The 11,520-nt window shown below is 38.5% G+C and overlaps 1 protein-coding gene across 2 annotated transcripts in view; it reads left to right on the top strand.

The window, feature by feature from the left end:
- The first annotated feature begins 483 nt into the window (after positions 1-483).
- The window catches only part of osbpl3b (oxysterol binding protein-like 3b), a 42,886-nt gene continuing 31,849 nt past the window's right edge, over positions 484-11,520 (top strand). For both annotated transcript variants that reach the window (XM_008432516.3, XM_008432518.3), the window contains exon 1: positions 484-655. The gene's annotated coding sequence lies outside the window, so the exon portion shown is untranslated. The remainder of the gene's footprint in view (positions 656-11,520) is intronic.

Raw genomic sequence — 11,520 nt, 5'->3', positions numbered from 1 at the left:
CTGAAAGGTTGCCAATCGTTCAATTCTCCAGCAGGTGGCAGCACAGTATAACCTCCAGCTGGTCCTGTAATTCTGAAATAGTTTTTGCCGCACTCAGCTAGTTTGGTTTAACATAATATGTTTGACAAAATTAAACTAGAAATAGACAAGGAAATTAGTAGTAGTAGCAGCAGTAGAATCATTGTTGTTTTTGTTGTTGTATTTAACATCTAATACATATAAAACATAATTTTACTGTATAAATCTATACAGTATAAAATGACAAGACGACGAGTAAAATAATCTGGCTTATTTTTTTTTCTTTCTTTCTTTTCTTTCTGTCTGTTGTTTGAGTGCCTGGGGTCTTTCGCTAAACGTCACGGAAAAGATGCTGTCAAAGATGCAGATCCCGCCCCCTTTGAGACGAGTAGGAGCTGAAGACTTGATTTTAATTGGAGCTTGTCTCGCTCCGTCACGCTGCTGTGCCCTCCTCCTCACAGCGGTGGAGAAATTGATGCTTTCAGAAGGAAAGAGCGCTGCATGTGAGTGCATGTCACCCGGGAGTACTGCTTTAGGCTGCGTTTTGTTCACTCTGTCATTTTGACATGCAAATCTCGTCACCGGCTGCAGCTGTATAAGCCACATTAGACCCAGTGTTTCCATCTGGACTTTCAAGGTGAGTGATGTCAGCTTGTTGCAGTTTCTTTTTAACCTTTTCTCTACATAAGGGGCATTTTCAGTGCAGTTCTCATTGCAGTTTAAATATAACATTTCCAAGTTCTTAAAGTAAAACTACTAAGTCAAACAAACTCGTAATAAAGTGTTTAAGGTCAAGAGAAGTACAGTAAAGTGTCATGTAAAAGCCTGTGGCGCTTCCTGAGCAGCAGATATTTTGTGAAGATGATCTGTGGTTCAGCCTGTAAGCGCCAATAGATAATTTTTTAGTCTCCATGGTTACTCTGTGCCCCCTACTCCTCTGAATAAAATGAAGAAATGAAGTGGTTGGATGAAAGACGACAACATGCTGTTTTCCACATAAAGTCAAAAAATAGTTCAGCGGAGATTAACAAGTCTGAACCCACAAGGTAAAAATAGTGAACCGGCTTCAGTGTGTTCTTATGTCATGCTGAGAGGATGTAGGTGTGCGATAGTGAACATGCAGACGATCTCGTCAGGGCGTCTCTTCCTTGCTGCAGAGTGTTCAATGACAAACTGGGATTTTTAGTTTTTAGATGCGTTACAGCAGAGATTTTAGACAGAAATGACTAACATGTTGACAACGTTTATTGTTTTAGCATAATGAAACATAATTTGGTCAAAAAGTTTACGCACACTCCTTATAGGTTATCAGTTTTGAAGTTTTAACTTTTTATTATTTTTAGGCTGAATGTCAACAGGATCACACACAAACAGGCTCAAATATATAAAGACACATTTTTACCTAATTAAATTGGTTACATTTCCGCTTAGTTTGAATTCCTTAAGCTGATTCTTCCAAATATTTTCACTGTCACTGCGACAGCTTTGGTCAGATGCTGAACAGAATTGGATGATCCAACAAGACAATAATTAAGAGTAATTATCAAAACTGGTTCTGATATGACTAACGTCGGCTAACCTCTGGTACGACCTCATGCTTATGTTCTGGATCCACGTCAAGCAAACAGCCCATTTAAAATAAATCTACCGATTCTAATAAAAAGAATGCTCAAACATTTCACCAAAAAAAAAAAAAAAAAAGCATAATCCAAACATACACAATAAGCACTCAAGTGACTCATCTGTATAGTGAGATGTTTGTACTCCCGTTAATTTTAGGGCTTGCGCAGCGTCCTCTGAGCTCTCTTGGGTGTTGCCATCAGGGGGAGGCTCACCAGGTGCTGTGTCTGTTCAAACATGTTGCAGACTTAATAAAGAGCTTCATATAATTCAGAGGACAAATTGTGCCTCTCCAAGAGAGAAGATGATTGTGCCTCTCCCAAAGAGCAAAACATTCAGTTTCTAGATGTGCTAGGAAAAGACATGCGCCTAACTGCAGCAAAAAAAAAAAACAAAAAAAAAAGTTCTACAAATGATTGACTCAGCACACCAAATGCACACAACACTTTTCAGATTTCTAGTTTGGAGAAACGTTCTTCCTCTTGTCTGAACTTTGCAATTTTCCACAGAGTTTGATTTTAGTTATCTCATAAAGCTCCAAGAAAATATATTGTAGTTATATTGTGACAAAATGTGAACAAGTTAAAAGGGTCTGATAACTCATACTTTGTTGGAGGTATTGCACTTCCTCACTTTTCTAGTGTTTGCTGTGACTCAGAACTTGGGAACTTGTTTGTCTGTGCTTTCTATTTTTTCTTTTCTCAGAACATTTTCCCCTGTGGGTCTGTGGTATGTTTGGTGGCCAGTTGGCCTTCCCTGGGTTTGTTCTCTCCTTGTCTTAGCCTCAAGTCAAACAGGCAAAATGAGGCTGTACAGGAGAGGAGTCAATAGAATTTGAAGAATGCTACAGAAGAGAAAACACCGCTATCACTTGTACTTGTATATCTACATTGGGTTTCATGAGCGTCACCTCTGTTTATTTTTGTTGAGTCTCGCCGCAGCTTGTGGCTCACCTGCTGTGTTGCTGTTCTCCTCCTGAGAATTTATTGTCATGCAGATTTAACGGTTCATAAAGCGAAACTCTCATTAACAGAGCAGGAATAATAGAAACAAAACTGCAAAGTGCAAATACTTTTAGCGATTCAGCCACAGCGCAGTAAATTATACAGTGGTCTGCACGGCTCTGCTCCGCAGTCTTCTGAATATCTGCCAAGTAAAAAGGTGAATAATGCAGAAAGAGGATTAAAAAACAAAAAAACAACCAAACAGCTGAACTTAGCGTGTGGCAGGTGTTAGTTCTCTCCTGGCGTGGGCAGGAGGACTATGTAAAGTAGTCCTTTAATTGCATGCACAAACATATTCATATGATTTGAGACTTCCACTGAAGTAAGTACATCATTGGTTTCATTATATATGTTTTCTTCTTTGCATGTCTATTTTGAGACATTAGGACATTTGAACCATTTGCAGAAAATAATGTTAGTTTCTTTGTTAAGACAAGCAACTTCTTCTCAATCCTGCTTTCTTCGATGTTGTCAGATAAGTAGTGCGAGGTTTTTAATGGCAGGCTGCTTGTCTCCTCAGCCTTCTCCAGGCGTCAGAGAGACTGAAGGATGCTTCAGGGTTGATTTCATAACTTCTTCCCAGACTGCCAGATATCAGCATCAAATTTTTACAAGGGTTGTTCTGGCCATAACAGTATACTTAAATACAAGTATAAGCTCTCCACCAGGCCATTAAACATTTTAAGTTTTGAATAATAAAATATTAACACCATGATATAGTTCCTTTACAATATAGGTATCTGTATTGTAAATAATTGAAATAAAAAAATCCGGTCACTTCAGGATCAGTTTTATATCTTATATTAATATAATATTGCAAATATATAAGAATTCTTTTGTTGTCTTTGGTTGTTCCTTTTTTTTTTTGGCAATTTGAAAATAAAATCATACATTTCAAATCTCTCAATGCTACAGATAAAAAAAAAAAAAAATTGGATCTGATAGCAAAATTGTAACTTTCATTTTAAATGTTTTGCGGTATGTGGTATAGATTCAAGGCCTGGGTTAGTTACTGGTACTGAAACATGCAAATATTTTCTGTCATGTTCTTACAGTTTCCCTGCCCCTTCACTTAGCTGAGTAATAGAAAGCTACTGCACTTTTCTCTTGCTTAATATTTGAAAATATATTCCGATATTACATTGATTGAGGTCTTTGACCAGATCTGAACGGTCGATAGCTCGGGCTCAGCGTTACATGGTGAGGTTCTTTCTCCAAATGTCTGGCTCAAAGACTGAACTTAGTCTTTGAGACAGACATTTTACATTAAAATTCAGTAAAATTAGTCACATATCCTCCCGACCCCACTAAGGGACAAGGGTGTAAACAAAATGGATGGATGGATGGATGGATGGATGGATGGATAGTCACATATCAAAAATGCAATTAAAAAGTAGAGGAGAATTCTGAGGACGACAATTTAAAACTCTGCATCAACAATCAAAATCTACATGTTATAGGATGCATAGATTTAAAAAAAAAAATAAAAAAACGGTAACTTAAATTGAGCTTTTGGGGTATTCCATGGTTTAAGTCAAACATATGCAAATGAACTGTAATCTAAAATTTCCAGTTAATTTGATAGTGATGTGATAAGGGCGTGAGGACAGTTCTAGAGATTGCAATCAGTCAGACCTTATGATAAGTCAACACTTTTGATAAGTTGTTTAGGTGTAGTAATACCAGTGATTTGTTCTTATCCATGTCGTTCCTATGATTATTTAAACAATTCAAGTCACAAAAAGAGGAGTATTTTTAACCTTTTCTTTCTCATCTCTAGGAAATAAAAATAGTCTACCATATGGTGAACATTTGGTTTGGGGATTAAGAGATTTTCTTACTCTAAAACGCATTTGATAACTGAACCAAATTGGGTCAACAAAAGTTTGCACTTAAAAACCAAGGACAAACTTCAAATCCGTCGTCTGAGTTGAACTGCAAAGAAATTTGCTAATGTAACTCACAGAGCTCAGTCTTGCAATAAAAAATGAAAGCTGTATCAGATAGACACTTCGTCTTTGACAGTCCATAAATGGACATTAGTGAAAAAAACGGTGCCTTTATCTAAACCTACTCCAAGGACATGTAGACGGCTTGTCGCAGTGCAGATGTTATTTCAGTTTTTTTTTTTTTTCGTGATATTCCACCTCCTTGGCCTCATGCATTCTAACAGTGATGGTATTACGTTAATCTCTGAATTTGGATCAGTGCTGCCACATTGGTATCAGAACTTTTAATTGGAAAAACCGCAGGTAGGCCAAGTTTCGGAACGAGGAGCATTTTTCACCCTTCTGCTCAGCTCTTTCTCCCCCTGCTCTGTGGAGCCGCAGCTCCTCTGTGTCCTTATGAGCTGGTGTTGAATTATGAGGCTGTCAGGCTTCCCCCTCACTGTGCGTGCAACAAAGGAAAGGACCTCTGCCACATTCAGGCCTGACAACAGAGTAAAGAGGACAAGAGAAAGAGAGAAAGAGAAAGAGAGAGGAGGCTAAGGAGAGGCTGCGTGACGAGGATGTGGTTGTTTGACAGGATGCAGTGCGGCGTTCGTCACCGTGAGATACAACACCTTTTGTCTTGCAGTTTTAGACATGAATGAAAATACATCCTCCACGCCAACTTAACGAGGACTGGCTGATTTAGTCACTCTTGGATCAGCGTGAACTCTAGAACTTGTGATCCGAGGTATTCGTATTTCTTGAACTCTTTGTCGTTTTGCTGGGCCACAAACACAAACTTCAATGTATTTCGGGGGGATTTTGTGTGATTGACTGAAGATCTCAGACTGGGTGGGAAGCATCTATGAATTTAAATGTTTATGTCTTGCTTGCCACTCATTCTCAATTAGTCAGAACTTTGACTGGACCAGTGACTGAAAATGTGGGCCAATATGCTTTGATTTACACCATTGCTGTCTAAGAGCAGTCTTTGATTTTCTGCAAGCGATCTTTAATATCTGGCATCAGACCTCCCCCCAACCAATAAACCATTACCCCAAAAATAAATTAACAAGAAAAAAATAAAAATAGGAAAACAATAATTTAGTAAAAACACAGAATAAATGATTATTTGTAGCTGATATTATCAGCTACAGATAATCTCAAAAATATTTTGAAAGCCTTTACCAGAGAATCCCAGCCTTCCTAATACTATATTCTATAAAAAGTCATTGATCCATGCAAACTAGAGAGAGGGTATAGCACATTTCCACCAAAGCGAGATAGCCAGCTGGGAAGTAGAAGTAACAGAGGAATGTGCTTCAGCTGGCTGGGAACAGGTTGATGTGCTGCCGAAGAGAGCTGGAAGTGGGTGTGGACATGCTGTAACGTTATATCCTTTTGCTAATGTATCAAAATATAAAAGCCCAGAATTCCCGTAATTGGAGGCAATACTAACGCATGTGTACAAGATCAACGTTGAGTCATCTGTGTGGGGACACATTTTAGATAGTTAATGATTTGTGTAATAGAGCCGGTTCCCCCCACACTGATGGACCAATTTAAAAGTTTTCCAAAAAGTCGTCTCTGGTACTGACGCCCAATATTGTTTTCATCCAAAACAATGTGGAAAAACCATTTACTTATTCATAAATAAGCTCTACTTTGTGTTTTTTTATCACATACAATTTCAAGAAAATAGATTAAAGTTTGTGGTTGTAATGTCATTATTATTATTATTATTTCTGTAGAATTGAGGGACTTTTTTTTTCTGTGTGTCTTATTTTCGGAGTGGCTCCCTGTTGTACTGGCAACTTTTCACCGAGATGCTTTTAAGCAGAACAGGGACACGCTTTCCCATTTGTGCATCTCTTTCAGAAGACGTGTTGCACACAAACACACTGATGCACAGAGACTGTGGGCTGGCGAGAATGACCCTGCCCGCTTAGGAGATGGTCTTCTGAATAATGAATCTCATGCCGGAACTGAGCCAGTTTTTTGATTGCTCCAGCCATTTGGGTTAATGGGATCTCACCGTGACGACCTGTGCTACCGGCTAAATAAGACGCAGTCATTTTACAGAAATGTTTTGAATTCTCAGTGGAAAAGATCAACATCGTTTTCTGCTCCAGAGAAAATCCTCGTTTCTTTATAGAAAAAGAGAAACTCTTGACTTTCTTCTTTTTTTGCCTGTACGTGTGACTTTGTTTGACTAACCAGAAAAACTTAAGTAGTTAGCTGACTCAGACAGAAGCCGTTATTTATCCTCTTCAACTGATTGCAGCCCCTTGAAGGAAAGTCCTATCATATTTTTGAGTGACACCGCATGAGCAACTTTGTGTCTGAACATTTCTATCTCCTGCTCTCCTGCTGTTTCTAATCACTCCTTGAGTTTTCGATGATGCTATCCTCCTCTTGTGACATTTGCATAATAAAAGCATAACATTTCAAATATGGGAGCCACCCAGAATCAGATCAGTCACCACTACGTTATTTATCACACAGAAGACAAAAATGTTGCAACATTTCTCATTAGAGCAGGCGAGACAGTGCTTTTGGATTATTTAATTCCAACTATCAAAACAACACAAACTCTACCTGCAGACAATATGGAAACAAATGAACAGTGAATATACAGTTCTGCTTTCATACCGTTCAATATTGAAAAGCGAGCAAATCCATTTCCCTTTCCACTTTGTATGAAATCTGTCAGTCATAGAGTGAAAACCAAGAAAAAAACCACACATTGTCTTTCAAATACCACACATAGTATTAAATTCTAGGTGTTGCTACAGTGCTTCAGAATTCTTTAATTTATATTCCCAAGATATAATTTTCCCGTGGTGCAGTTGGTAGAGCTGTTGCCTTGCAGGAAGAAGGTTCTGGGTTCAATTCCCGGCCCCGGTCTTTCTGCATGGAGTTTGCATGTTCTCCCTGTGGGTTTTCTCCGGGTACTCCGGTTTCCTCCCACGGTCCAAAAACATGACTGTCAGGTTAATTGGCCTCCCTAAATTGCCCCTAGGTGTGAGTGTGTGTGTGCATGGTCGTTTGTCTTGTGTGTCTCTGTGTTGCCCTGCGACAGACTGGCAACCTGTCCAGGGTGACCCCGCCTCTCGCCTGGAACGTTAACTGGAGATGGGCACCAGCACCCCTCCCGACCCCAGTGAGGTACAAGGGTGCAAGAAAATGGATGGATGGATGGATAATTTTCCCATTACACTCAAGAAACTATGGTTTTAACATCTGCCCTACAGCCACAATGCTTCCTCTTACATTTGTTTAGTGATTTCGAGTTTCATTGCGGTTCTTAATTAGCGTGTGTCTTAAAAGAAATACAAACACTGATTTGTTTGACTGATCAAAATCCTGCACAGTTAGGAAAATGGAGTTTTTCTTCAGAACAAATCATGTTTTTTTTCTTGCTTAGTTCTTAACAGCCTAAAAACAGAAGGATTTTACCAGATGTCCAGTTTAATTGTCGAGATGTGAAATTAATTTGCAAAAGGAGAACGAGTTGGATTGCAGCCAGGCTGACACATTACAATATTTGATCACGAAGCCTTGCAGCTCTGAGCCTCGTACGCATTTACACTGGGTGTGACTCTAAACTAATGCCTGATTGAGTCTTTTGTGATGCTCAAACTGTGATTATTGGATTGTACAGCTGGACCCTTGTCAGAGTTGAGGGGATGTTTTCGAGACACTGTTTGTACATTTTAATTTATGAATAATTAATTCCGCCAAGTTTAAAGTGAAACAATTAAGGGTATCGATTTCCACTTGCAACCTCAGATGGAGTCTGAAGGGATTTTTTTATGATTTATTTTTTTCATTCTCTGCTTTTTGCTTAGATTTTTGCACATAAAAAAAACTTCTGTAATAATTATCTAATCGTAGTCAATTTTCATTAACAAGCAAAATCTGAATGTTTTCTATTAGAAGCCATAAGCTGCCTCTGCTATGGCTCCGATATGCTATCGTAGACGCTGCATTTGTACCTTTTATTGATTACAAACTGTGTGGCACATAAAACCTGGAATACCTGCTTCCTAACGGCAAGTCGAAATGTGGAGCTTTTATGAATCCACAAAACATGTGCTTTGTTTTCCTGACAGTCAGATGCAAAGTTTGTGGTTTCCACCTAATTTAAAATGTATGTTTAGAAAGAGCTGCTAACACAAGTTTATGCTATTGTGTAAGATATGTTTTCCTGTTCCCAAATTGTCCTATCACTATCTATAAGTTGCCATTTTTCCTCGGGAGCTTGACTCATAAACTTGATTTCAATATTTTCATATATTTACTAAGTGCATGTTTTACCCCAAGATAAAACTATATGTAAAACATTGATGTTGTAGTCACAGTCTGTTTGCAATTGTCCACTTATCTTTAAGCTTTTCATTTTATTCTGAAAAATTGCTGTACTGCTTTTCTCTAATGGAAAAACAAAGACTAAGTGGCACCAACCCACCCTGGTGATGCACAGTTGTAATAAGATTATTGTTATTAAAGTGGTACGTTTTAAATGACACATGACAGCTGGGAGTTTCCCACTAAATGAGAAACAATCAGGCACTAATTTGTGTTGCTTTGGAAAAGTATCCATGTTTCTTGAATGTTTCACAGCATAATTTCAAAGTGGAATAAAACCTGATATGTTGCTTTCCAAGTTTTTGTTTAGAAAAAAATTGAAAAGTTTGGCTGACATTTATTCAGCTCCTTTTGCTCTTTCAACCGTGAAAACAAAAGGAAACACAAAGTCCTGCAGGTGTTTTAATCACAGTGTAAGTTCAGTTGTTCAGTGAAAGGCTCAGAGCTCTGTTCAAGGACAAAATACTTCATATAGACCAAGAAGCACAGTAGAAAGGCCAGGCTTAGGTTATTAAAACAATATGGAGCCCTGTACAACACATCTGAAGATGGAGAGAGTATGGCAATTAGGTAGACATTGTCATCTACTTAAACTGACAGCCTGACTTATTAGAGAATGTGCATAAAGTAATATTGCATATCAGTCCACATTTCATTCTTATTTTTATTTATTTTTTAATGTATTTTTTTTATTCAATTTTACTCTGAAGGAGCTGGAGAGATCCCCAGCTCGGGTGGAAGAATCTGGAAAAAACATTGGACAAGTATTAGGTGTACACTCGACAGATCTGGGGTTTATATAACAACGAAAACATGACTTTTAGCTGTAATCACAGTGAAAGGTAGTTCTACAAAGGGCTAAACACCTCACCGTTCCTTATTATTTTGCTGTGAAAATCCATGCCAGATGTTCTTCACACTTTACAATTTATCACTTCTTTCTTTCACAAAGGGTTACAATTAACTACATTAAGAGAAGTGAAAAAGAAAAAGGAGAATTGACACTAACAAATTTAACATAGCTGCAATAAATAAATACAAAAATAACTTCCCGGTTACGAGAGGATGACTGCATTCCACCCACTTTACCAACTTTTTACATTGCAACTAATCAGTTTAAACAAGAAGAATCGACTGACAAGAACTGCTGGTGGGCTGCAGAAATAACATTGTTACCAAGCACAATGTCACCTGTGTGGCATATGTAGAGACCATTTGTTTGTCACCCGAAAGCACAACTTGAAGACCACAGAGGGGCTTAGAGCGACGTTTGACCTGTGAGGAATTACTAAATCAACATTGATTTTCTTCTGCTTCATTCGCTGAGGCATTATCACGAGGCAGGGATTCAGTTAAGAGTTCACTTCAACTTGAATAGCCTGCTAAAATGGGGTTTTGATTCACACTTTTATCTGCACTTTGCTCGGCTTTTACATAAACACTGGTTACTTTGTGAAACACCCTGATAAGGATAGCCCATAGTCGTTACATTTTGCATATTTACAAAAATTTAAGACGTTCTGGTAACTTTTCTTGTATCGCATCTACTTCTAGAACTGCATTAGGCGTTTTTCTTTTTTTTCTTTCCTTCCTAATTACTAAACTCTAGCAAACCTGCACTCTTGTTTTTACTTTCCTCTCATCCTTTCTCAGAAATGAGAGTCCATCCCCACCCAACTTCTCTGAAACACTGTCACATCTACTGCTAATAGGAGATTAAGCACTGTAATTTCTACAACTTATGACTCTATTTCCGATGAAAGCTTCACTGTGGGGGGTTCGACCAAAAGCCTCTCATTCTGGTGAGTCACATCCTAATGAGGCCTGAAAGCCTGCTGGGCATGTGTGCTGCTCTTGCAGCCTCTGGAGACGGTGGATAGACAGAGGAACATCTGTAACAGGAACTGCCGAGGAGCTAGACTGGAAGGTTTTTGGCTTATAGCTGTGTGCTTGGGACAGCATAGGGAGAGATTAGGCTGAGATTTGCAGAGCTCGTAAACAGGTCTCTCATTTGCCTTTTTCAAAGAACTCCACTATAAGCATCAGCTGTGGAGGAGAACTTTGAAAAGTTTCTGGCAATTAAAGATATTAAGGAAGAGTTTAAGGAATATAACACGGAGGCCATATGTCCAATCTCCCTTAATTAGCCATTGATTAAATTAATCAAAACGAGCCAGATGCTTGGGGGCCACAGTACACAAGGCTTAAAAACATTTCTACCTAAGTTTAAACATTAGACACCCAATTTTGCTAGGGTTGTCTACATGCTCACAGATGATGGATGTTTAGGGAAACCAGTTTATTCCCTGAACACCTCAACCTTGTGAACCAACCAGAAATAGATCTGGGTTGAACTACTTCCGTCTCGTCTCCTTTCTAGACTTTTCAGACTTGAGGGGAAGTTCCAGAAATGAACGGACCAGTCTGGGTTCCCCTCCTAGACCTGGAGCTCTGAGGAGAGACGAAGCTAAGACGTTCAGTTAATATATATATATATATATATATATATATATATATATATATATATATATATATATATATATATATATTTCAAACATTGTGTTTCAGTCATTCTG

Source organism: Poecilia reticulata, chromosome 16 (assembly GCF_904066995.2).
Source record: "Poecilia reticulata chromosome 16, P_reticulata-male-v2, whole genome shotgun sequence".
Classification (NCBI taxonomy): Eukaryota; Metazoa; Chordata; class Actinopteri; order Cyprinodontiformes; family Poeciliidae; genus Poecilia; species Poecilia reticulata.
The sequence above is the reverse complement of the archived record's forward strand: the minus strand, read 5'-3'. Positions and strand labels throughout refer to the sequence as shown.